Source organism: Pseudophryne corroboree, chromosome 4, assembly GCF_028390025.1.
Source record: "Pseudophryne corroboree isolate aPseCor3 chromosome 4, aPseCor3.hap2, whole genome shotgun sequence".
Lineage (NCBI taxonomy): Eukaryota > Metazoa > Chordata > Amphibia > Anura > Myobatrachidae > Pseudophryne > Pseudophryne corroboree.
Genome location: NC_086447.1, coordinates 334,246,763 through 334,273,799, shown reverse-complemented (window position 1 = coordinate 334,273,799; position 27,037 = coordinate 334,246,763). Strand labels below are relative to the sequence as shown.

At 47.1% G+C, this 27,037-nt stretch overlaps 2 long non-coding RNA genes across 2 annotated transcripts in view; one reads left to right on the top strand and one right to left on the bottom strand.

Moving 5' to 3' along the window:
• The window catches only part of LOC134911394 (uncharacterized), a 180,177-nt gene that overhangs the window by 11,157 nt on the left and 141,983 nt on the right, over window positions 1–27,037 (bottom strand). The gene's annotated exons all lie outside the window — the stretch shown is intronic.
• Window positions 1–27,037, top strand: part of LOC134911393 (uncharacterized) — a 43,456-nt gene that overhangs the window by 495 nt on the left and 15,924 nt on the right. Inside the window, exon 2 of the long non-coding RNA XR_010176534.1 lies at window positions 8,141–8,251. This is a non-coding gene — a long non-coding RNA (uncharacterized LOC134911393). The remainder of the gene's footprint in view (window positions 1–8,140; window positions 8,252–27,037) is intronic.

Sequence of the window (27,037 nt, the reverse complement as noted above, 5' to 3'; positions counted from 1 at the left end):
TCCTAACTGTCCTGCTTTTCTGACACTGTTTTGCCATCCCACATGTTGTGTGTGTGTGTGTGTGTGTGTGTGTGTGTGTGTGTGTGTGTGTGTGAATGAGTGTGTGTGTGTGTGTGTGTGTGTGTGTGTGTGTGTGTGTGTGTGTGTGAATGAGAGTGTGTGTGTGTGTGTGAATGAGAGTGTGTGTGTGTGTGTGTGTGTGTGTGTGTGTGCGAGCGAGGAGGTTGTGAAGCTACCTCTTACTCGCTGCTCTGCTTAGTGGGGCAAGAGGTGAATAGATGCCATGAACATGTACAATATCTTTTCGCTGGAGAGAGGGACTGGGGGCATTCCCGACAGCTCCTGGAGCCTTTAGAATTATGAAAATGCAGGGGCGGAGCTTGGCGCAGCATGGAGTAGGTGCATAGACTGCAAGCTCCCGCACAAAATCCTGCATTTATCCGTTCCTGCCTGATGCTGCCAGTTTAAAAAACACTCCCACATCTGCCCCGTGTGCTGGTGAATCTTCTGGTACGCTACCTGTCATCCACGGACCTGTGCTGCCGCCGTGGGATGGTGAAACTCTGCCTGCGGTGCCCCAGCGCTGGTCCCGGCGGCCATCTTGCCGGCGTGGTGCGGGACGTCTGCACTCTGCCTTGTGCTCCCTGACCGCTCGCCTCTGCCCTCCGAACGCGGCGCCTGTGATACCGCCGACTGCACCCTCCGCTTCCCCTGCTGCCGGAGCTCCGTGCGACACTGGGACCGGCGCTGTTATCCGGCCGCCCGCCACGTGGTGCCTCTGGGGGAAAGTCCTATCCGCTGCTGGGGGACACTGTGCAGCCTGCAGTCTGCATCCTTCACTCTGCTTCCTCTCTGCCTGTACCTCGCTTCTCACTGTGGGAAGTGTGCCTGGAGCTGCCAGCCGAGTGGTCCCGGATCTGCTTCAGTGGGACTGCACTGCATCTGCCTGCTGTGGCCCTGTGCAGTAAGGTTATCTGTTATTTTACCCTGCTTTACACCCCTGCTGTTTGGGTCTGAACACTTACCTGGGATCACAGTAAAAGGCTACAAAGGGCATACTGGCTTATGCATGTGATATATTGTCTTATCCGGCCTTCCTGCTTGATATACATAGAGGCTGTGTTCATCTACTAAAATCTGCACCGGGGCTACGTCTATACATCTTCACTGACGTGTGCTATTGCTATTCCTCCGTACTTGTTATCTTACCTGGAACTACTCGCATCTTACACTAGTCGTGGGCTTTGTATTGGATACTACAATGGGGAGAACAAGTGCGGCAGCAAAACTGCAGAGATATGTGAGGGAATCCTCTTCCTCCCAATCTACCCCCTCCACAAACCGCAACCCTCCTTCACCGCACTCCGAGAGTGATGATTTAGCCCTGACCGATTCGATGCACTCTACGCAGAAAATAATACAGGCTATTGCTGCCTCTGAGCAACGTGTCTCCGATAAAATTGAGCGTGTTCAGATAGATGTCTCTTTCCTTCGCCAGGATCTCCAAAAGATTCGTGAAAGAGTGAGCGAGACGGAACATCGCATCTCAGACCTGGAGGACACTACCTCTCCGCTCAAAAATAGGGTGGATGATCTGTCCACGCAGTTGTCATCAGCGCATGCTAAATTATCCGATATAGAAGGCAGGCTTCGGCGGAATAATGTTCGCCTGGTCGGGCTACCTGAGAGGGTGGAGGGAGCGCCACCGGAGAAATTTTTTGAAGACTGGCTGATTAAGATGTTTACACGTGAAGTCTTTAGCCCGCAATTCGCAGTAGAAAGGGCACATCGTCTTCCATCACGTCCTCCTCCACCGGGCGCTCCTGCTCGGACGTTTATTGCCCGTCTTCTTCATTTTAAGGACAGAGACACTATACTCCGTCTGGCTAGACTCCAAGGCCCGTTAATGTTTGACAACCACACGATCTCAGTCTTCCCGGACTTTGCCCTCGAAGTTCAGAAGTCCCGTGCCCAGTTTTCTCTTGTCAAGCGTAAACTTCGGGATCGGAATATCCAATACTCAATGTTGTTTCCGGCTCGTCTGAGGGTTATATTCAACGATACCACGCACTTCTTCTCTAGCCCGAAGGATGTGGAGGCCTGGCTGGAGCGGAGACCTCCGGCTCCTGAATGAACTTATATTGGTCATATGATATTGGCGTGTGGTAACTATTTCATCATGAACCCTACGGTTCCTAATGTCTTTACCTTTATGGGCTGATGTGTGACGTTTTTTCCTTTTTTTTTTTTTTTTTTATGTCTTTCCTATATAGCATCAGGTTGCTACTTTTGTCATGTTCTATGTGCGGGAGTTCCTTGCTGTAGATAGCTTAGGGGTTTAGTCCCACAGTTTTCCTAATTGGTTCAGTTCGAACCAATTTAGTTTAAAAATGTTTTTTGTTTTGTTTGTTTGTTTGTTAGGGATCAGGTATGCCACTAGGTTGTTTGCTGGCCATACAGGGTGGGTGTGGGTTGGGAAGTTTATGTGTTTTTGCTGTTTTTTTTTTCTGTATGACTGGTCATTTTGTTACACTGCTGTGGAACTGCTTGGTTTTTCAGGTGTCACATTTGGAGGGTGCTCGGCCTCGGCCGCCCAGTGTTATTCGGGCTTTCTATGCCAGAGGGTGTAGCTCTGTTATACTCTGGCTTGCTGTGCTTCAATTTTCACATACTCCGTCTTTTTTATTTTCTATGATTTCTCTCCTTGTGTCCATGTATAGTGGTCTACGATATGGGTTCCAGCACTGATTCTATGGGGAGAGATACGATTAAACTGTTGGGTTGGAATGTCCGTGGCTTAAATGACAAAATTAAACTCTCTCTTGTTCTGAAGCAACTTCAAAAATATCAAGCTGACATAGTCTGCCTATCTGAAACTCACCTGTGTGGCAGTAAGGTCATGGCCATTAAGAGACCCTGGGTGGGATGGGCTTATCATTCCACTTTCTCTTCCGGCGCCAGAGGGGTGTCGGTTCTGGTTAAGAAGTCGGTACATTTCCATTTGGAAGATAGTAGGGTGGACCCTCATGGCCGCTATGTTTTCATACGGGCCGTTATACATCACACACTGTATCATATCTTGGCTATTTACATCCCCCCTCCCTACAACAGTGAAGTTTTGCGTAAAGCAGCTGACTTTATTGCTCAATCCCCTGACACACCGGTTATTAGTGTGGGTGACTTCAATAACGTCATGGACTTGTCTATTGACCGCTGGCGGGAGTCCCGCGACTCCACTTCTACCCCCTCTGCTCCGACCCCCTTTGCAAGACTTATCGCTGAACTTGGCTGGATAGATGTCTGGAGACTGCGTAACCCTACAGTGGCGCACTATTCCTGTCAATCCGTTGCTCACAACACACTGTCCCGAATAGACTTATGCCTTATTTCCCCGAGTCTATCGCCTAGAATATCTGATCTAGTATATTTGTCCAGGGGTATATCAGACCACTCTCCAGTTTTATTAAAGTTATCCATTACGCATGATAGGGGCGCTAGTTTGTGGAAATTGCACCCATTTTGGTTAAACTTAATGGGAGAGGGGTCTGACCTTATTTCGGAATGGAATGACTTCCTTACTCACAATCCCCCTGATTCCTGTCCTACTGTCAGGCATGACGCATTTAAGGCATATATCAGAGGCACTTTTATTAAGAGAATTGCTGGCATTAAATCGTTTAACAGGAGGGAGGAAGCAAGACTTGAACAGGCTTGCCGTTATTTGGAATCTGTATATATAGAGTCACACTCCCAGTCGGATCGTGGGGCTTGGCTGGATATGCAGAGGGAATGGGCCGACTATCTCTTTGATAAATCCAAACGCAGACTGTTGTTTTCCAGTCACAGGCTATACTTTCAGGCGGAGCTGGGGGGCAGTTACCTGGCCTTTTTGGCCAGGGATGAGTCCCACTCCTGTACTGTTCAATACATCTCCGATGGGGATGACAGTCTCTGTTACTTGGGAAAAGATATAGCTGGGGTTTTTCAAAAGTTTTATTCCACGTTATACTCATCTGGGGTCTCCCGCTCCGATGAGCAGTTACAGTCCTACCTCTCGCGGGTGAACTTACCTAGTTTATCATGTGAGTCGCTTGAAATACTTGAAGCTCCATTCACCCTGGAGGAGGTTGAGCGTGCAGTGTCGTCGCTCCCCTCGTCCAGGGCACCCGGTGGGGATGGTCTTCCAGTGGAGATATATAAAAAATTTAACTCCCATTTCTGTCCCTATTTATTGGTTTTGTTTAACACTCTGTTTGATACTGGTGAACTCCCCCCGTCCATGTCTGAGGCCACTATTATAGTACTGCCCAAGTCTGGGAGGGATCCCAAGGTTCCCGAGTCCTACCGCCCTATCTCAATGCTGTCCTCTGACGCTAAAATCCTTGCTAAGATACTTGCCATTCGTCTAAATACAGTCATCGGTTCTGTTATACTCCTAGATCAAACGGGCTTCATGCCAGGGAGATCCACTATGCAGAACCTGCGTAAATTGTTCTATCATCTGCAGAGGGGTGATCTGCTGGGTTCGGAGGCAGTGGTGGTGTCTCTCGACGCCGCCAAGGCCTTCGACCCGATTGAATGGTCCTACCTGTGGCGGGTGCTGCGCGGGTTTGGCTTTGGCCCTACATTCATCAGATGGGTTCAGCTGCTGTACTCCTCCCCAGTGGCCCATGTCTCTGTTAATGGGTATACTTCGGCCTCATTCTCTCTGGCCAGGGGCACGCGTCAGGGCTGCCCACAGTCCCCAGCCCTGTTTGCACTGGCTATAGAGCCATTAGCTTGTATGATAAGGGATAATCATGATATTCATGGACTTGTGGCCGGCTCCGTAGTAGATAAGGTGGCTCTATATGCCGACGGCATGTTACTGTTCCTGAGAGATTCAGATATCTCGCTCCAGTCTATGCTCCACACGGTTAATGAATTTGGGGAATACTCTGGTCTGCGTATAAACTGGGACAAATCCTCTATTTTCCCCATTTCTGGACATATTCCGGAGAGGACATGTGCGTCACATTCATTACAATGGACTCTGAAATTTAAATACTTGGGTGTTTGGGTCACGGGGCCAGCATCAGAATACGTCAGATGGAACATTGACCCTATCACAGCTTTTTTTAAACGTAAAATCCATACATGGAAAGCACTACCGTTGACGGTTTTGGGACGCATTAACCTCTTTAAGATGTCTATCCAGCCTAAATACCTATATGTTTTGCAACACTCCCCCATTTATATACCTAATAAAGTATTTGCCAGTATTGATAGTCTAATCTCTTCCTTTATCTGGGGTCATAGAATGGCGAGGATAGCCATAAAAACGCTTTGTAAATCCAAACTCGCTGGAGGGGTGGGCCTACCTAATCTTAGATTGTACTATCTAGCAGCCCAGCTAGTACATCTCTCCGGATGGGTCACGGGAGTGGGTGGCCCGACCCTACAGGGATACTTGACTGAACGGGTGGATCCCTTCTTCACTCCCCTCCTTTTCTTGCTTTCTGGCTTGTCTGCTTCGGGTCTTCCTCCTAGTCTACGACAGGCTCTTTTAGTCTGGAGGCAGGTGCACAACCTTTATGATTGGTCGGACTTGGAAACAGAATTACCCTTATGGTTCAACAGTTCATATATGGAACTTCAAAAGCTATCTACAGACAATATTTGGGTAAAGAATGGGGTGGTCTCCCTGGGACAATTATATGTGGATGGTTACCTTAAATCGTTCACACAACTACAGACTGATTTTGGGCTCCTGAGAACCGCTTTATTCAGATATTTCCAATTGAGGCATGCACTACAGTCCCAATTTAGAACTGCCCCCTCCATCTCCCCCTCACCGATTAAACTTATGCTACAACGTTTGCCCTCTGCGGGCAAAGTCTCTTTGCTATACGCATCATTAAACAATAGAGTCCTACCTGCATCCTTAGATCCACTTAAATTAAGCTGGGAGAGTGATGTGGGCCCTTTGTCAGATGAGCAATGGTTGCAGATTTTAAGCTCCACCAGGTCTACCACCCCTTGTGTCAGATATCAACAGGTGCACTTTTTTGTCCTGCATAGGGTTTACCGTACCCCTCAATTCCTCCAACGAGGTGGTTTGAGACCTGATGCTTTATGCCCCAAATGCTGGATGGCAGACACCGGGTTCTGGCATCTGCTGTGGGACTGTCCGAAAGTTTACAGCTTTTGGACTCAAATTTGGTCTGACGTACTAACTACTGACTCATCTCTTCCTCAACTTAACCCCAGGACCTGTCTTTTCGGTGTGGACCTAGAAGAAACCCACTCATTGCTCACATATCAATATGTCCTATGCCTGTCCACGCTTGCCAAAGTTGTCATTGCACGCTCCTGGTTTGCGGAGGCCTCTCCCAAAATATTGGAGTGGAGGGCCCTGGTGGCTTTAGTCATAAAACATGAAAAACATATGTTCTTATCCCGTAACTCTATGTCCAAGTTTCATTGTAAATGGGACAGGTGGATTCTGGTACGCCCGGGTGCAGATATGGTGGAGCCCGTTGACATACAAGGTGTGTAGTTTCCCTTATTATTATAATTATTTTTTGTTGTTGTTGGCCGAGGCCGAGGCCGACACCCTCTGACACCTTCCTACTCCTTATGGTGATGTTACCTCTTTCTTATATACGCACTCCTACATTCGCATATGTGACTTCTCTCTCGTTTATGTATAATATTGACTTACTGGTGTTATTGTTGTAATGATCATACCCAGCACTCTGAGAGCTTTTCCCTTCTTTCAATAGACTTGTATATTGTAATGTGAACTACTGTAACAACTAGTGACCGGTACACTGTACTGTTATTTATGTTAAATGTTTTTTGTTTTTTTTGTTTTTTCTTTTATTGTTCTCTTTACTTATGTACTTAAATGCAAACTCAATAAAAAATACATGATTCAAAAAAAAAAAGAATTATGAAAATGCAGAGAGGGTATGGCTAGTGTGTACCGCATTTCCTGTGAGACCACTCCCCTTTCCTTTTTGGTCCACCAAATTCTGTATTAGCTAACCAAATGCTTGAGGAGGCACAGTAAGTTAGTCTGTAAGTTTAATGCCAGCAGGGGAGTGCTGTGGACATTGAAGGGGTTGGGGAAGTAGGGAGGGTGCTATAACGTGGACACTGCAGGTGCCATGGGGAGTGCTGTCATGTGGGCCCCTTAATCCCACTGTTTCAGTGTAGGTGTCCCAGTCATCAATTAAACTAACATAAGCTGCTATTGTACCAATGTAGAGTGACCATATTATCCCTTTTACCTGGGACGCTCATGGATTACACAGGTTCTGTGGCTGATTAAGGGGTGTATTCAATACCTGTCAGGTTCTTTCTGACGGAAAAGGACCCGACAGGTGAGTAATCAGTGGGGCGGCCAAATCCGACAGTCGGATTTGGCCGTTCCCGACAAATGTCAGTGAGCTGTTGAGCGCCGGTCCGTGCTGCTGCGGCTGGTGCTGCCACTGGCAATATTCACCCGTCCCCGCTTCCCGGCTACTCCGGCTTCCTAACACGCTGCTCCTCCGGCCACCTGTGCCTCTGCTCCTCCAGCCACTTGTCCCGCTGCTCCTCCGGCCGGCTGCCTCGCTGCTCCTCTGGCCACCTCTGCTCCTCTGGCCGCCTCTGCCACTGCTCCTCCGGCCGCCTGTCCTGCAGCTCCTCCGACCGCCTCTGCTCCTCTGGCCGCCTCACAGATCTCATCTCCCCAGTTCCGACAATGTCAATCCGACTTTAAAAAGGTCGGTTTGACATTGTCGGAACAAGGGCCAAAACCTGTCCAATTTGTACACGGAACACATGGATCCGTGGCTAATCTGACAATCCACGTGTTTTCCGACAAGACGGGAATTGCAGACTTGTCGGAAAAAAACAGCTAGTATTGAATAGGTCGGAACCCCTTTCGACCTAAACCTGTCGAGACGGCAGCTTTTGACACTTATTGCATACACCCCTAAAACCAGCTGAAATGTAGGCTTGAAGTCAGCCAGCCACAGAACCTGTGTAATCCATCAGCGTCCCAGGTAAAAGGGATAACATGGTCACTCTAATCCAATGTATCCTGATCGCTTTTTAGCTGCACTGTCCCTGCTTTATTTTAACAACTGACTGTATAAATCATGTGCTTTAGCCAAGGTTTTACAGACTACGGAGTGAAGCCAGCCATCCGCCATTGTTTAGAAACTATACCAGGAGGAGATTGTCACTGGCTGGGAGACAAGACTCAAGGCAAGACAGGCTGGTAAGGGTCTTGGCCTTGTTTATTGTATCTACCACATGCCCCCAGCATAATGAAAGCAAAAGGTGGGGTTTATTGGGACACGATATTGTTCTGGATCTGCCCCTGCCAGAAATCCAAGTGTCAGCAAGAGAGTCAGCAAAAAAAATCAGTTAACCAAAGAAGTTAATCCGTGAAACTGCATAACTGTTTTAAGTACACAGCATGTACACAGGAGCTGCATCAAAGATGGGTGTTATTAAGCTGAAAGGCTCAGAAAATTACACCACAATGAAAATTGCAATGGAAATGCCACTTAAGCATGAGACGCTGTAGAGAGTTACAGGTAACCAGGTCCAAACCCAGATGATGTAGATAAATCCATGGTAACAATAGGCTATATACTTTCAACAGAAAGTTAATTCTATTCTACATGGTTTAATGTCAGCTAAAGACGTGTGCATGTGAGGATAAGGGTCTGATGAGAAGAATAACTCTGAGGAGAATATTGTATAATGCCAAGTTGAGTGAATGCACAAGTACAGTATGAGTGACTACATCGATAATATGATGTCCATATCCCAGTAGTAAATGCCTGTAAGAGTCCAAGTGGATGACAAGGAGATCACCATGTCATTGCTACAGAACTTTACACCGGAATTTGATTTCCTGGTATTAGCGTTAGCTGGGCAGTAGAGAGCCTAGCGGGGCCCAGGTACTTTTCAGGGAGCAGGGCCAGGGGCGGAATGGGATGGAAAACTAGCCCGGGAAATTTATGGAAGCAGCCCTAATGGGGGCGGGGTCTGTTCAGGGGGTGTGGTCTGTCAGGGGGGGAGGCGGGATCACTCCTAATAGGTCCTGATTCTAATTTGGATGCAGTTGCGGCCTTTCGTGCATCTCTTGCTGCTGTCACTTCCCTGTTGTACATGTGCAAGGAGTGAGACACCCACTGTGTACAGAAACTGCAATCATGCTTTGTGTATCTTTAGACGCCACGATCGGTAAAACCATTGAAACTTTTACCAGCCCTATGCTAGGTATCGATAATCCATCTGAGTAGGGAATCCAACGTCATCAGTTCAGTGCCTCTGTATGCAACCATTTTCAGCAACACACCAGCACTGTGATACATCTGCGTATAGCTAGCCAACCCTCTGTATCTGCCTAGGAATTCCCACACATTTCTAGTACAACTCTGTCTGTACAAACACCATTAGGACGCAGGCAAGGTGAAACTGAGAGGCATGTGCAGATGAAAAACATACAAAATAAATAAAAAATAAAGCACATTGGCCACCATAGGAGGAAAAAAAATAAAACAAATTGCCCCATCACATTATTACACAGAGCAATGCCTCTATGTCTAATAGTTATACTAGGCATGTCTCTCTGTACACTAGTGTCTATTACAGCAGTCTATGGCCCATCACATTATTACACACAGCAATGCCTCTATGTCTAATAGTTATACTAGGCATGTCTCTCTGTACACTAGTGTCTATTACAGCAGTCTATGCCCCATCACATTATTATTACACTATGTCTAATAGTTATACTAGGCATGTCTCTCTGTGCACTATTGTCTATTACAGCAGTCTATGGCCCATCACATTATTACACACAGCAATGCCTCTATGTCTAATAGTTATACTAGGCATGTCTCTCTGTACACTAGTGTCTATTACAGCAGTCTATGGCCCATCACATTATTACACTATGTCTAATAGTTATACTAGGCATGCCTCTCTGTACACTATTGTCTATTACAGCAGTCTATGGCCCATCACATTATTACACACAGCAATGCCTCTATGTCTAATAGTTATACTAGGCATGCCTCTCTGTACGCTATTGTCTATTACAGCAGTCTATGGCCCATCACATTATTACACACAGCAATGCCTCTATGTCTAATAGTTATTAGAGATGAGCGCCTGAAATTTTTCGGGTTTTGTGTTTTGGTTTTGGGTTCGGTTCCGCGGCCGTGTTTTGGGTTCGAACGCGTTTTGGCAAAACCTCACCGAATTTTTTTTGTCGGATTCGGGTGTGTTTTGGATTCGGGTGTTTTTTTCCAAAAACACTAAAAAAGAGCTTAAATCATAGAATTTGGGGGTCATTTTGATCCCAAAGTATTATTAACCTCAAAAACCATAATTTACACTCATTTTCAGTCTATTCTGAATACCTCACACCTCACAATATTATTTTTAGTCCTAAAATTTGCACCGAGGTCGCTGTGTGAGTAAGATAAGCGACCCTAGTGGCCGACACAAACACCGGGCCCATCTAGGAGTGGCACTGCAGTGTCACGCAGGATGTCCCTTCCAAAAAACCCTCCCCAAACAGCACATGACGCAAAGAAAAAAAGAGGCGCAATGAGGTAGCTGTGTGAGTAAGATTAGCGACCCTAGTGGCCGACACAAACACCGGGCCCATCTAGGAGTGGCACTGCAGTGTCACGCAGGATGGCCCTTCCAAAAAACCCTCCCCAAACAGCACATGACGCAAAGAAAAAAAGAGGCGCAATGAGGTAGCTGTGTGAGTAAGATTAGCGACCCTAGTGGCCGACACAAACACCGGGCCCATCTAGGAGTGGCACTGCAGTGTCACGCAGGATGGCCCTTCCAAAAGACCCTCCCCAAACAGCACATGACGCAAAGAAAAAAAGAGGCGCAATGAGGTAGCTGACTGTGTGAGTAAGATTAGCGACCCTAGTGGCCGACACAAACACCGGGCCCATCTAGGAGTGGCACTGCAGTGTCACGCAGGATGTCCCTTCCAAAAAACCCTCCCCAAACAGCACATGACGCAAAGAAAAAAAGAGGCGCAATGAGGTAGCTGTGTGAGTAAGATTAGCGACCCTAGTGGCCGACACAAACACCGGGCCCATCTAGGAGTGGCACTGCAGTGTCACGCAGGATGTCCCTTCCAAAAAACCCTCCCCAAACAGCACATGACGCAAAGAAAAAAAGAGGCGCAATGAGGTAGCTGTGTGAGTAAGATTAGCGACCCTAGTGGCCGACACAAACACCGGGCACATCTAGGAGTGGCACTGCAGTGTCACGCAGGATGTCCCTTCCAAAAAACCCTCCCCAAACAGCACATGACGCAAAGAAAAAAAGAGGCGCAATGAGGTAGCTGTGTGAGTAAGATTAGCGACCCTAGTGGCCGACACAAACACCGGGCCCATCTAGGAGTGGCACTGCAGTGTCACGCAGGATGTCCCTTCCAAAAAACCCTCCCCAAACAGCACATGACGCAAAGAAAAAAAGAGGCGCAATGAGGTAGCTGACTGTGTGAGTAAGATTAGCGACCCTAGTGGCCGACACAAACACCGGGCCCATCTAGGAGTGGCACTGCAGTGTCACGCAGGATGTCCCTTCCAAAAAACCCTCCCCAATCAGCACATGATGCAAAGAAAAAGAAAAGAAAAAAGAGGTGCAAGATGGAATTGTCCTTGGGCCCTCCCACCCACCCTTATGTTGTATAAACAAAACAGGACATGCACACTTTAACCAACCCATCATTTCAGTGACAGGGTCTGCCACACGACTGTGACTGATATGACGGGTTGGTTTGGACCCCCCCCAAAAAAGAAGCAATTAATCTCTCCTTGCACAAACTGGCTCTACAGAGGCAAGATATCCACCTCATCTTCACCCTCCGATATATCACCGTGTACATCCCCCTCCTCACAGATTATCAATTCGTCCCCACTGGAATCCACCATCTCAGCTCCCTGTGTACTTTGTGGAGGCAATTGCTGCTGGTCAATGTCTCCGCGGAGGAATTGATTATAATTCATTTTAATGAACATCATCTTCTCCACATTTTCTGGATGTAACCTCGTACGCCGATTGCTGACAAGGTGAGCGGCGGCACTAAACACTCTTTCGGAGTACACACTTGTGGGAGGGCAACTTAGGTAGAATAAAGCCAGTTTGTGCAAGGGCCTCCAAATTGCCTCTTTTTCCTGCCAGTATAAGTACGGACTGTGTGACGTGCCTACTTGGATGCGGTCACTCATATAATCCTCCACCATTCTATCAATGTTGAGAGAATCATATGCAGTGACAGTAGACGACATGTCCGTAATCGTTGTCAGGTCCTTCAGTCCGGACCAGATGTCAGCATCAGCAGTCGCTCCAGACTGCCCTGCATCACCGCCAGCGGGTGGGCTCGGAATTCTGAGCCTTTTCCTCGCACCCCCAGTTGCGGGAGAATGTGAAGGAGGAGATGTTGACAGGTCGCGTTCCGCTTGACTTGACAATTTTGTCACCAGCAGGTCTTTCAACCCCAGCAGACCTGTGTCTGCCGGAAAGAGAGATCCAAGGTAGGCTTTAAATCTAGGATCGAGCACGGTGGCCAAAATGTAGTGCTCTGATTTCAACAGATTGACCACCCGTGAATCCTTGTTAAGCGAATTAAGGGCTGCATCCACAAGTCCCACATGCCTAGCGGAATCGCTCCCTTTTAGCTCCTTCTTCAATGCCTCCAGCTTCTTCTGCAAAAGCCTGATGAGGGGAATGACCTGACTCAGGCTGGCAGTGTCTGAACTGACTTCACGTGTGGCAAGTTCAAAGGGCATCAGAACCTTGCACAACGTTGAAATCATTCTCCACTGCACTTGAGACAGGTGCATTCCATCTCCTATATCGTGCTCAATTGTATAGGCTTGAATGGCCTTTTGCTGCTCCTCCAACCTCTGAAGCATATAGAGGGTTGAATTCCACCTCGTTACCACTTCTTGCTTCAGATGATGGCAGGGCAGGTTCAGTAGTTTTTGGTGGTGCTCCAGTCTTCTGTACGTGGTGCCTGTACGCCGAAAGTGTCCCGCAATTTTTCTGGCCACCGACAGCATCTCTTGCACGCCCCTGTCGTTTTTTAAAAAATTCTGCACCACCAAATTCAAGGTATGTGCAAAACATGGGACGTGCTGGAATTTGCCCATATTTAATGCACACACAATATTGCTGGCGTTGTCCGATGCCACAAATCCACAGGAGAGTCCAATTGGGGTAAGCCATTCCGCGATGATCTTCCTCAGTTGCCGTAAGAGGTTTTCAGCTGTGTGCGTATTCTGGAAAGCGGTGATACAAAGCGTAGCCTGCCTAGGAAAGAGTTGGCGTTTGCGAGATGCTGCTACTGGTGCCGCCGCTGCTGTTCTTGCGGCGGGAGTCCATACATCTACCCAGTGGGCTGTCACAGTCATATAGTCCTGACCCTGCCCTGCTCCACTTGTCCACATGTCCGTGGTTAAGTGGACATTGGGTACAACTGCATTTTTTAGGAGACTGGTGAGTCTTTTTCTGACGTCCGTGTACATTCTCGGTATCGCCTGCCTAGAGAAGTGGAACCTAGATGGTATTTGGTAACGGGGGCACACTGCCTCAATAAATTGTCTAGTTCCCTGTGAACTAACGGCGGATACCGGACGCACGTCTAACACCAACATAGTTGTCAAGGACTCAGTTATCCGCTTTGCAGTAGGATGACTGCTGTGATATTTCATCTTCCTCGCAAAGGACTGTTGAACAGTCAATTGCTTACTGGAAGTAGTACAAGTGGGCTTACGACTTCCCCTCTGGGATGACCATCGACTCCCAGCGGCAACAACAGCAGCGCCAGCAGCAGTAGGCGTTACACGCAAGGATGCATCGGAGGAATCCCAGGCAGGAGAGGACTCGTCAGACTTGCCAGTGACATGGCCTGCAGGACTATTGGCATTCCTGGGGAAGGAGGAAATTGACACTGAGGGAGTTGGTGGGGTGGTTTGCGTGAGCTTGGTTACAAGAGGAAGGGATTTACTGGTCAGTGGACTGCTTCCGCTGTCACCCAAAGTTTTTGAACTTGTCACTGACTTATTATGAATGCGCTGCAGGTGACGTATAAGGGAGGATGTTCCGAGGTGGTTAACGTCCTTACCCCTACTTATTACAGCTTGACAAAGGGAACACACGGCTTGACACCTGTTGTCCGCATTTCTGGTGAAATACCTCCACACCGAAGAGCTGATTTTTTTGGTATTTTCACCTGGCATGTCAACGGCCATATTCCTCCCACGGACAACAGGTGTCTCCCCGGGTGCCTGACTTAAACAAACCACCTCACCATCAGAATCCTCCTGGTCAATTTCCTCCCCAGCGCCAGCAACACCCATATCCTCCTCATCCTGGTGTACTTCAACACTGACATCTTCAATCTGACTATCAGGAACTGGACTGCGGGTGCTCCTTCCAGCACTTGCAGGGGGCGTGCAAATGGTGGAAGGCGCATGCTCTTCACGTCCAGTGTTGGGAAGGTCAGGCATCGCAACCGACACAATTGGACTCTCCTTGTGGATTTGGGATTTCAAAGAACGCACAGTTCTTTGCGGTGCTTTTGCCAGCTTGAGTCTTTTCAGTTTTCTAGCGAGAGGCTGAGTGCTTCCATCCTCATGTGAAGCTGAACCACTAGCCATGAACATAGGCCAGGGCCTCAGCCGTTCCTTGCCACTCTGTGTGGTAAATGGCATATTGGCAAGTTTACGCTTCTCCTCCGACAATTTTATTTTAGGTTTTGGAGTCCTTTTTTTACTGATATTTGGTGTTTTGGTTTTGACATGCTCTGTACTATGCCATTGGGCATCGGCCTTGGCAGACGACGTTGCTGGCATTTCATCGTCTCGGCCATGACTAGTGGCAGCAGCTTCAGCACGAGGTGGAAGTGGATCTTGATCTTTCCCTAATTTTGGAACCTCAACATTTTTGTTCTCCATATTTTAATAGGCACAACTAAAAGGCACCTCAGGTAAACAATGGAGATGGATGGATTGGATACTAGTATACAATTATGGACGGGCTGCCGAGTGCCGACACAGAGGTAGCCACAGCCGTTAACTACCGCACTGTACTGTGTCTGCTGCTAATATATAGACTGGTTGATAAAGAGATAGTATACTCGTAACTAGTATGTATGTATAAAGAAAGAAAAAAAAACCACGGTTAGGTGGTATATACAATTATGGACGGGCTGCCGAGTGCCGACACAGAGGTAGCCACAGCCGTGAACTACCGCACTGTACTGTGTCTGCTGCTAATATATAGACTGGTTGATAAAGAGATAGTATACTCGTAACTAGTATGTATGTATAAAGAAAGAAAAAAAAACCACGGTTAGGTGGTATATACAATTATGGACGGGCTGCCGAGTGCCGACACAGAGGTAGCCACAGCCGTGAACTACCGCACTGTACTGTGTCTGCTGCTAATATATAGACTGGTTGATAAAGAGATAGTATACTCGTAACTAGTATGTATGTATAAAGAAAGAAAAAAAAACCACGGTTAGGTGGTATATACAATTATGGACGGGCTGCCGAGTGCCGACACAGAGGTAGCCACAGCCGTGAACTACCGCACTGTACTGTGTCTGCTGCTAATATATAGACTGGTTGATAAAGAGATAGTATACTCGTAACTAGTATGTATGTATAAAGAAAGAAAAAAAAACCACGGTTAGGTGGTATATACAATTATGGACGGGCTGCCGAGTGCCGACACAGAGGTAGCCACAGCCGTGAACTACCGCACTGTACTGTGTCTGCTGCTAATATATAGACTGGTTGATAAAGAGATAGTATACTCGTAACTAGTATGTATGTATAAAGAAAGAAAAAAAAACCACGGTTAGGTTGTATATACAATTATGGACGGGCTGCCGAGTGCCGACACAGAGGTAGCCACAGCCGTGAACTACCGCACTGTACTGTGTCTGCTGCTAATATATAGACTGGTTGATAAAGAGATAGTATACTCGTAACTAGTATGTATGTATAAAGAAAGAAAAAAAAACCACGGTTAGGTGGTATATACAATTATGGACGGGCTGCCGAGTGCCGACACAGAGGTAGCCACAGCCGTGAACTACCGCACTGTACTGTGTCTGCTGCTAATATATAGACTGGTTGATAAAGAGATAGTATACTCGTAACTAGTATGTATGTATAAAGAAAGAAAAAAAAACCACGGTTAGGTGGTATATACAATTATGGACGGGCTGCCGAGTGCCGACACAGAGGTAGCCACAGCCGTGAACTACCGCACTGTACTGTGTCTGCTGCTAATATAGACTGGTTGATAAAGAGATAGTATACTACTAATATTATATACTGGTGGTCAGGTCACTGGTCACTAGTCACACTGGCAGTGGCACTCCTGCAGCAAAAGTGTGCACTGTTTAATTTTAATATAATATTATGTACTCCTGGCTCCTGCTATAACCTATAACTGGCACTGCAGTAGTGCTCCCCAGTCTCCCCCACAATTATAAGCTGTGTGAGCTGAGCAGTCAGACAGATATATAATATATATAGATGATGCAGCACACTGGCCTGAGCCTGAGCAGTGCACACAGATATGGTATGTATGTGACTGAGTCACTGTGTGCTGTGTATCGCTTTTTTCAGGCAGAGAACGGATTATAAATAAAAGTGGTGGTCACTGGTCACTATCAGCAAAACTCTGCACTGTACACTACTGAGTACTCCTAATGCTCCCCAAAATTAGTAAATCAAGTGTCTAAACGGAGAGGACGCCAGCCACGTCCTCTCCCTATCAATCTCAATGCACGTGTGAAAATGGCGGCGACGCGCGGCTCCTTATATAGAATCCGAGTCTCGCGATAGAATCCGAGCCTCGCGAGAATCCGACAGCGTCATGATGACGTTCGGGCGCGCTCGGGTTAACCGAGCAAGGCGGGAAGATCCGAGTCGCTCGGACCCGTGAAAAAAACCATGAAGTTCTGGCGGGTTCGGATTCAGAGAAACCGAACCCGCTCATCTCTAATAGTTATACTAGGCATGTCTCTCTGTACACTAGTGTCTATTACAGCAGTCTATGGCCCATCCAGGGCCGAAACTAGGATTTTTGTCACCCGGGGCAAGGTAGTCATTTGACACACACCCCCCCCGCAAAAAATAAATAAATATATTTTACAATAAATAAATAAAAATAATAAAAAAAAATAAAAATAAAAAAAATAAATGAATAAAAATATTATATATATATATATATATATATATATCTTTCAGAACTTTTTTACCTGAACAACTGCTTTTTCTAACATAAATTTCATATCCAGGAAAAAGTGTCCCCATTTTACACAGTACAACAGGCAAGTGTCCCCATTCCCCATTTTACACATTGCGGCAGGAAAAAGTGTCCCCATTTTACACATTGCGGCAGGCACAGGTCCCCATTTTACACAGTACGCTGGCAAGTGTCCCCATTTTACACATTGCGGCAGGCACAGGTACCCATTTTACACATTGCGGCAGGCACAGGTCCCCATTTTACACAGTACGCTGGCAAGTGTCCCCATTTTACACATTGCGGCAGGCACAGGTCCCCATTTTACACAGTACTCTGGCAAGTGTCCCCATTTTACACATTGCGGCAGGCACAGGTCCCCATTTTACACATTGCGGCAGGCACAGGTCCCCATTTTACACAGTACGCTGGCAAGTGTCCCCATTTTACACATAGCGGCAGGCACAGGTCCCCATTTTACACATTGCGGCAGGCACAGGTCCCCATTTTACACAGTACGCTGGCAAGTGTCCCCATTTTACACATTGCGGCAGGCACAGGTCCCCATTTTACACAGTACGCTGGCAAGTGTCCCCATTTTACACATTGCGGCAGGCACAGGTCCCCATTTTACACAGTACGCTGGCAAGTGTCCCCATTTTACACATAGCGGCAGGCACAGGTCCCCATTTTACACAGTACGCTGGCAAGTGTCCCCATTTTACACATTGCGGCAGGCACAGGTCCCCATTTTACACATTGCGGCAGGCACAGGTCCCCATTTTACACAGTACGCTGGCAAGTGTCCCCATTTTACACATAGCGGCAGGCACAGGTCCCCATTTTACACATAGCAGCAGGCACAGGTCCCCATTTTACACATAGCGGCAGGCACAGGTCCCCATTTTACACATTGCGGCAGGTGGTGGAGGGAGAGAGAAAGAGAGGAAGGGAGAGGGGCTGACTTACATTTGAAGCGGTTCTCGCCGCTCTTCAGCCGCCTCTCCCTCCTCGTCTGTGCGGCTCCGGGCTCCCCCTTCTCCCTCCTCCGGCGGGGTTTCGTGGAATGACGCGTTTGCGCCGTGACGTCACGACGCAATCGCGTCATTCCGCGAAACCCCGCCCCCCGAGCTGGGCACTCGGGAGAAGGGGGTTTAAAAGTAAGTGCCGCGGCGGGTGTTAGGGGGTCTCGGCGCCCCCTCCAATCTGGCGCCCAGGTCGCCTGCCCTCCTAGCCCCCCCCTAGTTTCGGCCCTGGCCCATCACATTATTACACACAGCAATGCCTCTATGTCTAATAGTTATACTAAACATGTCTCTCTGTACACTAGTGTCTATTACAGCAGTCTATGCCCCATCACATTATTATTACACTATGTCTAATAGTTATACTAGGCATGCCTCTCTGTACGCTATTGTCTATTACAGCAGTCTATGGCCCATCACATTATTACACACAGCAATGCCTCTATGTCTAATAGTTATACTAGGCATGCCTCTCTGTACGCTATTGTCTATTACAGCAGTCTATGGCCCATCACATTATTACACTATGTCTAATAGTTATACTAGGCATGCCTCCCTGTACGCTATTGTCTATTACAGCAGTCTATGGCCCATCACATTATTACACACAGCAATGCCTCTATGTCTAATAGTTATACTAGGCATGTCTCTCTGTACACTAGTGTCTATTACAGCAGTCTATGGCCCATCACATTATTACACACAGCAATGCCTCTATGTCTAATAGTTATACTAGGCATGTCTCTCTGTACACTAGTGTCTATTACAGCAGTCTATGCCCCATCACATTATTACACTATGTCTAATAGTTATACTAGGCATGCCTCTCTGTACGCTATTGTCTATTACAGCAGTCTATGGCCCATCACATTATTACACACAGCAATGCCTCTATGTCTAATAGTTATACTAGGCATGCCACTCTGTACACTATTGTCTATTACAGCAGTCTATGGCCCAGCACATTATTACACACAGCAATGCCTCTATGTCTAATAGTTATACTAGGCATGCCTCTCTGTACGCTATTGTCTATTACAGCAGTCTATGGCCCATCACATTATTACACACAGCAATGCCTCTATGTCTAATAGTTATACTAGGCATGTCTCTCTGTACACTAGTGTCTATTACAGCAGCCTATGCCCCATCACATTATTACACTATGTCTAATAGTTATACTAGGCATGCCTCTCTGTACGCTATTGTCTATTACAGCAGTCTATGGCCCATCACATTATTACACACAGCAATGCCTCTATGTCTAATAGTTATACTAGGCATGTCTCTCTGTACACTAGTGTCTATTACAGCAGTCTATGGCCCATCACATTATTACACACAGCAATGCCTCTATGTCTAATAGTTATACTAAACATGTCTCTCTGTACACTAGTGTCTATTACAGCAGTCTATGCCCCATCACATTATTATTACACTATGTCTAATAGTTATACTAGGCATGCCTCTCTGTACGCTATTGTCTATTACAGCAGTCTATGGCCCATCACATTATTACACACAGCAATGCCTCTATGTCTAATAGTTATACTAGGCATGCCTCTCTGTACACTATTGTCTATTACAGCAGTCTATGGCCCATCACATTATTACACACAGCAATGCCTCTATGTCTAATAGTTATACTAGGCATGCCTCTCTGTACGCTATTGTCTATTACAGCAGTCTATGGCCCATCACATTATTACACACAGCAATGCCTCTATGTCTAATAGTTATACTAGGCATGTCTCTCTGTACACTAGTGTCTATTACAGCAGTCTATGGCCCATCACATTATTACACACAGCAATGCCTCTATGTCTAATAGTTATACTAAACATGTCTCTCTGTACACTAGTGTCTATTACAGCAGTCTATGCCCCATCACATTATTATTACACTATGTCTAATAGTTATACTAGGCATGCCTCTCTGTACCCTATTGTCTATTACAGCAGTCTATGGCCCATCACATTATTACACACAGCAATGCCTCTATGTCTAATAGTTATACTAGGCATGCCTCTCTGTACGCTATTGTCTATTACAGCAGTCTATGGCCCATCACATTATTACACACAGCAATGCCTCTATGTCTAATAGTTATACTAGGCATGCCTCTCTGTACGCTATTGTCTATTACAGCAGTCTATGGCCCATCACATTATTACACACAGCAATGCCTCTATGTCTAATAGTTATACTAGGCATGCCTCTCTGTACGCTATTGTCTATTACAGCAGTCTATGGCCCATCACATTATTACACTATGTCTAATAGTTATACTAGGCATGCCTCTCTGTACACTATTGTCTATTACAGCAGTCTATGGCCCATCACATTATTACACACAGCAATGCCTCTATGTCTAATAGTTATACTAAACATGTCTCTCTGTACACTAGTGTCTATTACAGCAGTCTATGCCCCATCACATTATTATTACACTATGTCTAATAGTTATACTAGGCATGCCTCTCTGTACGCTATTGTCTATTACAGCAGTCTATGGCCCATCACATTATTACACACAGCAATACCTCTATGTCTAATAGTTATACTAGGCATGCCTCTCTGTACGCTATTGTCTATTACAGCAGTCTATGGCCCATCACATTATTACACACAGCAATGCCTCTATGTCTAATAGTTATACTAGGCATGCCTCTCTGTACGCTATTGTCTATTACAGCAGTCTATGGCCCATCACATTATTACACACAGCAATGCCTCTATGTCTAATAGTTATACTAGGCATGCCTCTCTGTACGCTATTGTCTATTACAGCAGTCTATGGCCCATCACATTATTACACTATGTCTAATAGTTATACTAGGCATGCCTCTCTGTACACTATTGTCTATTACAGCAGTCTATGGCCCATCACATTATTACACACAGCAATGCCTCTATGTCTAATAGTTATACTAGGCATGCCTCTCTGTACGCTATTGTCTATTACAGCAGTCTATGGCCCATCACATTATTACACACAGCAATGCCTCTATGTCTAATAGTTATACTAGGCATGCCTCTCTGTACGCTATTGTCTATTACAGCAGTCTATGGCCCATCACATTATTACACACAGCAATGCCTCTATGTCTAATAGTTATACTAGGCATGCCTCTCTGTACGCTATTGTCTATTACAGCAGTCTATGGCCCATCACATTATTACACACAGCAATGCCTCTATGTCTAATAGTTATACTAGGCATGCCTCTCTGTACGCTATTGTCTATTACAGCAGTCTATGGCCCATCACATTATTACACTATGTCTAATAGTTATACTAGGCATGCCTCTCTGTACACTATTGTCTATTACAGCAGTCTATGGCCCATCACATTATTACACACAGCAATGCCTCTATGTCTAATAGTTATACTAGGCATGCCTCTCTGTACGCTATTGTCTATTACAGCAGTCTATGGCCCATCACATTATTACACACAGCAATGCCTCTATGTCTAATAGTTATACTAGGCATGTCTCTCTGTACACTAGTGTCTATTACAGCAGTCTATGCCCCATCACATTATTACACTATGTCTAATAGTTATACTAGGCATGCCTCTCTGTACGCTATTGTCTATTACAGCAGTCTATGGCCCATCACATTTTCTCTGACGTCCTAAGTGGATGCTGGGGACTCCGTCAGGACCATGGGGATTAGCGGCTCCGCAGGAGACAGGGCACAAAACTAAAGCTTTAGGATCAGGTGGTGTGCACTGGCTCCTCCCCCCATGACCCTCCTCCAAGCCTCAGTTAGGTTTTTGTGCCCGTCCGAGCAGGGTGCAATCTAGGTGGCTCTCTTAAGGAGCTGCTTAGAAAAAGTTTTTAGGTTTCTTATTTTCAGTGAGTCCTGCTGGCAACAGGCTCACTGCATCGAGGGACTTAGGGGAGAGAAGTTCAACTCACCTGCGTGCAGGATGGATTGGCTTCTTAGGCTACTGGACACCATTAGCTCCAGAGGGAGTCGGAACACAGGTCTCACCCTGGGGTTCGTCCCGGAGCCACGCCGCCGACCCCCCTTGCAGATGCTGAAGATTGAAGGTCCAGAAACCGGCGGCAGAAGGCTTTTCAGTCTTCATGAAGGTAGCGCACAGCACTGCAGATGTGCGCCATTGTTGTCACACACTTCACACCAACGGTCACGGAGGGTGCAGGGCGTTGCTGGGGGCGCCCTGGGCAGCAATGTATAATACCTTATTCTGGCTAAAAATACATCACATATAGCCCCTGGAGGCTATATGGATGTATTTAACCCCTGCCAGGTCTCAGAAAAACGGGAGAAGAAGCCAGCCGAAAAGGGGGCGGGGCCTATTCTCCTCAGCACACAGCGCCATTTTCCCTCACAGAAATGCTGGTGGGAAGGCTCCCAGGCTCTCCCCTGCACTGCACTACAGAAACAGGGTTAAAACAGAGAGGGGGGGCACTTAATTGGCGATATGTATATATATATTAAAATGCTATAAGGGAAAAACACTTATATAAAGGTTGTCCCTGTATAATATAGCGTTTTTGGTGTGTGCTGGCAAACTCTCCCTCTGTCTCCCCAAAGGGCTAGTGGGGTCCTGTCCTCTATCAGAGCATTCCCTGTGTGTGTGCTGTGTGTCGGTACTTGTGTGTCGACATGTATGAGGACGATGTTGGTGAGGAGGCGGAGTAATTGCCGGTAATGGTGATGTCACTCTCTAGGGAGTCGACACCGGAATGGATGGCTTCTTTAAGGAATTACGTGATAATGTCAACACGCTGCAAGGTCGGTTGACGACATGAGACGGCCGGCAAACCAATTAGTACCTGTCCAGGCGTCTAAAACACCGTCAGGGGCGTTAAAACGTCCTTTTACCTCAGTCGGTCGACACAGACACGGACACTGACTCCAGTGTCGACGGTGAAGAAACAAACGTATTTTCCTTTAGGGCCACACGTTACTTGTTAAGGGCAATGAAGGAGATGTTACATATTTCTGATACTACAAGTACCACAAAAAAGGGTATTATGTGGAGTGTGAAAAAACTACATGTGGTTTTTCCTGAATCAGATAAATTAAATGAAGTGTGTGATGATGCGTGGGTTTCCCCCGATAGAAAATTATTGGCGGTATACCCTTTCCCGCCAGAAGTTATGGCGCGTTGGGAAACACACCTTAGGGTGGATAAGGCGCTCACACGCTTATAAAAACAAGTGGCGTTACCGTCTCCAGATACGGACGCCCTCAAGGAGCCAACTGATAGGAGGTTGGAAAATATCCTAAAAAGTATATACACACATACTGGTGTTATACTGCGACCAGCGATCGCCTCAGCCTGGATGGGCAGCGCTGGGGTGGCTTGGTCGGATTCCCTGACTGGAAATATTGATACCCTTGACAGGGACAGTATTTTATTGACTATAGAGCATTTAAAAGATGCATTTCTATATATGTGAAACTCTGGCATCAAGAGTAAGTGCGATGTCCATATCTGCCAGACGATGTTTATGGACACGACAGTGGTCAGGTGATGCAGATTCCAAACGGCACATGGAAGTATTGCCGTATAAAGGGGAGGAGTTATTTGGGGTCGGTCCATCGGACCTGGTGGCCACGGCAACAGCTAGAAAATCCACCTTTTTTACCCCAAGTCACATCTCAGCAGAAAAAGACATAGTCTTTTCAGCCTCAGTCCTTTCGTCCCCATAATATCTGCCCAGGGATAGAGGTAAGGGAAGAAGACTGCAGCAGGCAGCCCATTCCCAGGAACAGAAGCCTTCCACCGCTTCTGCCAAGTCCTCAGCATGACGCTGGGGCCGTACAAACAGGTGCGGTGGGGGGTCGTCTCAAGAGTTTCAGCACGCAGTGGGCTCACTCGCAAGTGGACCCCTGGATCCTACAAGTAGTATCCCAGGGGTACAGATTGGAAATTCGAGACGTCTCCCCCTCGCAGGTTCCTGAAGTTTGCTTTACCAACGTCTACCTCCGACAGGGAGGCAGTATTGGAAACAATTCACAAGCTGTATTCCCAGCAGGTGATAATCAAAGTACCCCTCCTGCAACAAGTAAAGGGGTATTATTCCACACTATATTGTGGTACTGAAGCCAGACGGCTAGGTGAGACCTATTCTAAATGGAGTCACTCAGAGCAGTGATAGCGAACCAGGAAGAAGGGGACTATATGGTGTCCCTGGACATCAAGGATGCTTACCTCCATGTCCAAATTTGCCCTTCTCACAAAGGGTACCTCAGGTTCGTGGTACAAAACTGTCACTATCAGTTTCAGACGCTGCCGTTTGGATTGTCCACGGCACCCCGGGTCTTTACCAAGGTAATGGCCGAAATGATGATTCTTCTTCAAAGAAAAGGCGTCTTAATTATCCCTTACTTGGACGATCTCCTGATAAGGGCAAGGTCCAGAGAACAGTTGGAGGTCTGAGTAGCACTATCTCAAGTAGTTCTACGACAGCACGGGTGGATTCTAAATATTCCAAAATCGCAGCTGTCTCCGACGACACGTCTGCTGTCCCTAGGGATGATTCTGGACACAGTCCAGAAAAAGGTGTTTCTCCCGGAGGAGAAAGCCAGGGAGTTATCCGAGCTAGTCAGGAACCTCCAAAAACCAGGAAAAGTGTCAGTGCATCATTGCACAAGGGTCCTGGGAAAAATGGTGGCTTCTTACGAAGCGATTCCATTCGGCAGATTTCACGCAAGAACTTTTCAGTGGGATCTGCTGGACAAATGGTCCGGATCGCATCTTCAGATGCATCAGCGGATAACCCTGTCTCCAAGGACAAGGGTGTCTCTTCTGTGGTGGCTGCAGAGTGCTCATCTACTAAAGGGCCACAGTTATGCATTCAGGACTGGGTCCTGGTGACCACGGATTCCAGCTTGAAAGGCTGGGGAGCTGTCACACAGGGAAAAAATTTCCAGGGAGTGTGATCAAGTCTGGGGACTTCTCTCCGCATAAATATACTGGAGCTAAGAGCAATTTACAATGCTCTAAGCTTAGCAAGACCTCTGCTTCAAGGTCAGCCGGTATTGATCCAGTGGGACAACATCACGGCAGTCGCCCACGTAAACAGACAGGGCGGCACAAGAAGCAGGAGGACAATGGCAGAAACTGCAAGGATTCTTCGCTGGGCGGAAAATCATGTGATAGCACTGTCAGCAGTTTTTCATTCCGGGAGTGGACAACTGGGAAGCAGACTTCCTCAGCACGACCTCCACCCGGGAGAGTGGGGACTTCATCGAGAAGTTTTTTCCACATGATTGTGCACCGTTGGGAAAGACCAAAGGTGGACATGATGGCGTCCCGCCTGAACAAAAAACTGGACAGGTATTGCGCCAGGTCAAGAGACCCTCAGGCAATAGCTGTGGACGTTCTGGTAACACCATGGGTGTACCAGTCGGTGTATGTGTTCCCTCCTCTGCTTCTCATACCAGAGGTACTGAGAATTATAAGACGTAGAGGAGTAAGAACTATACTCGTGGCTCCGGATGGGCCAAGAAGGACTTGGTACCCGGAACTTCAAGAGATGCTCACAGAGGACTCAGGGCCTCTGCCGATAAGAAGGGACTTGCTTCAGCAAGTACCATGTCTGTTCCAAGACTTACCGCGGCTGCGTTTGACGGCATGGCGGTTGAACGCCGGATCCTAAGGGAAAAAGGCATTCCGGAAGAGGTCATTCCTACCCTGGTCAAAGCCAGGAAGGAGGTGACCGCACAACATTATCACCACATGTGGCGAAAATATGTTGCGTGGTGTGAGGCCAGGAAGGCCCCACGAAGAAATTTCAACTCGGTGGATTCCTGCATTTCCTGCAAACAGGAGTGTCTATGGGCCTCAAATTGGGGTCCATTAAGGTTCAAATTTCGGCCCTGTCGATTTTCTTCCAGAAAGAATTGGCTTCAGTTCCTGAAGTCTAGAAATTTGACAAGGGAGTACTGCATATACAACCCCCTTTTGTGCCTCCAGTGGCACTGTGGGATCTCAAAGTAGTCCTGGGATTTCTTAAAATCACGTTGGTTTAAACCGCTCAAATCTGTGGATTTGAAATATCTCACATGGAAAGTGACCATGATGTTGGCCCTGGCCTCGGCCAGGCGAGTGTCAGAATTGGCGGCTTTGTCTCACAAAAGCCCATATCTGATTGTCCATTCGGACAGGGCGAGCTGCGGACTCGTCCCCAGTTTCTCCCTAAGGTGGTGTCAGCGTTTCATCTGAACCAGCTTATTGTGGTACCTGCGGCTACTAGAGACTTGGAGGACTCCAAGTTGCTAGATGTTGTCAGGGCCCTGAAAATATAGATTTCCAGGACGGCTGGAGTCAGGAAAACTGATTTGCTGTTATCCTGTATGCACCCAAAAAACTGGGTGCTCTTGCTTCTAAGCAGACGATTGCTAGTTGAATGTGTAGTACAATTCAGCTTGCACATTCTGTGGCAGGACTGCCACAGCCAAAATATATAAATGCCCATTCCACAAGGAAGGTGGGCTCATCTTGGGCGACTGCCCGAGGGGTCTCGGCTTTACAACTTTGCCGAGCTGCTACTTGGTCAGGGGCACACCCTGGCTGAGGAGGACCTGGAGTTCTCTCACTCGGTGCTGCAGAGTCATCCGCACTCTCCCGCCCGTTTGGGAGCTTTGGTATAATCCCCATGGTCCTGACGGAGTCCCCAGCATCCACTTAGGACGTCAGAGAAAATAAGATTTTACTTACCTATAAATCT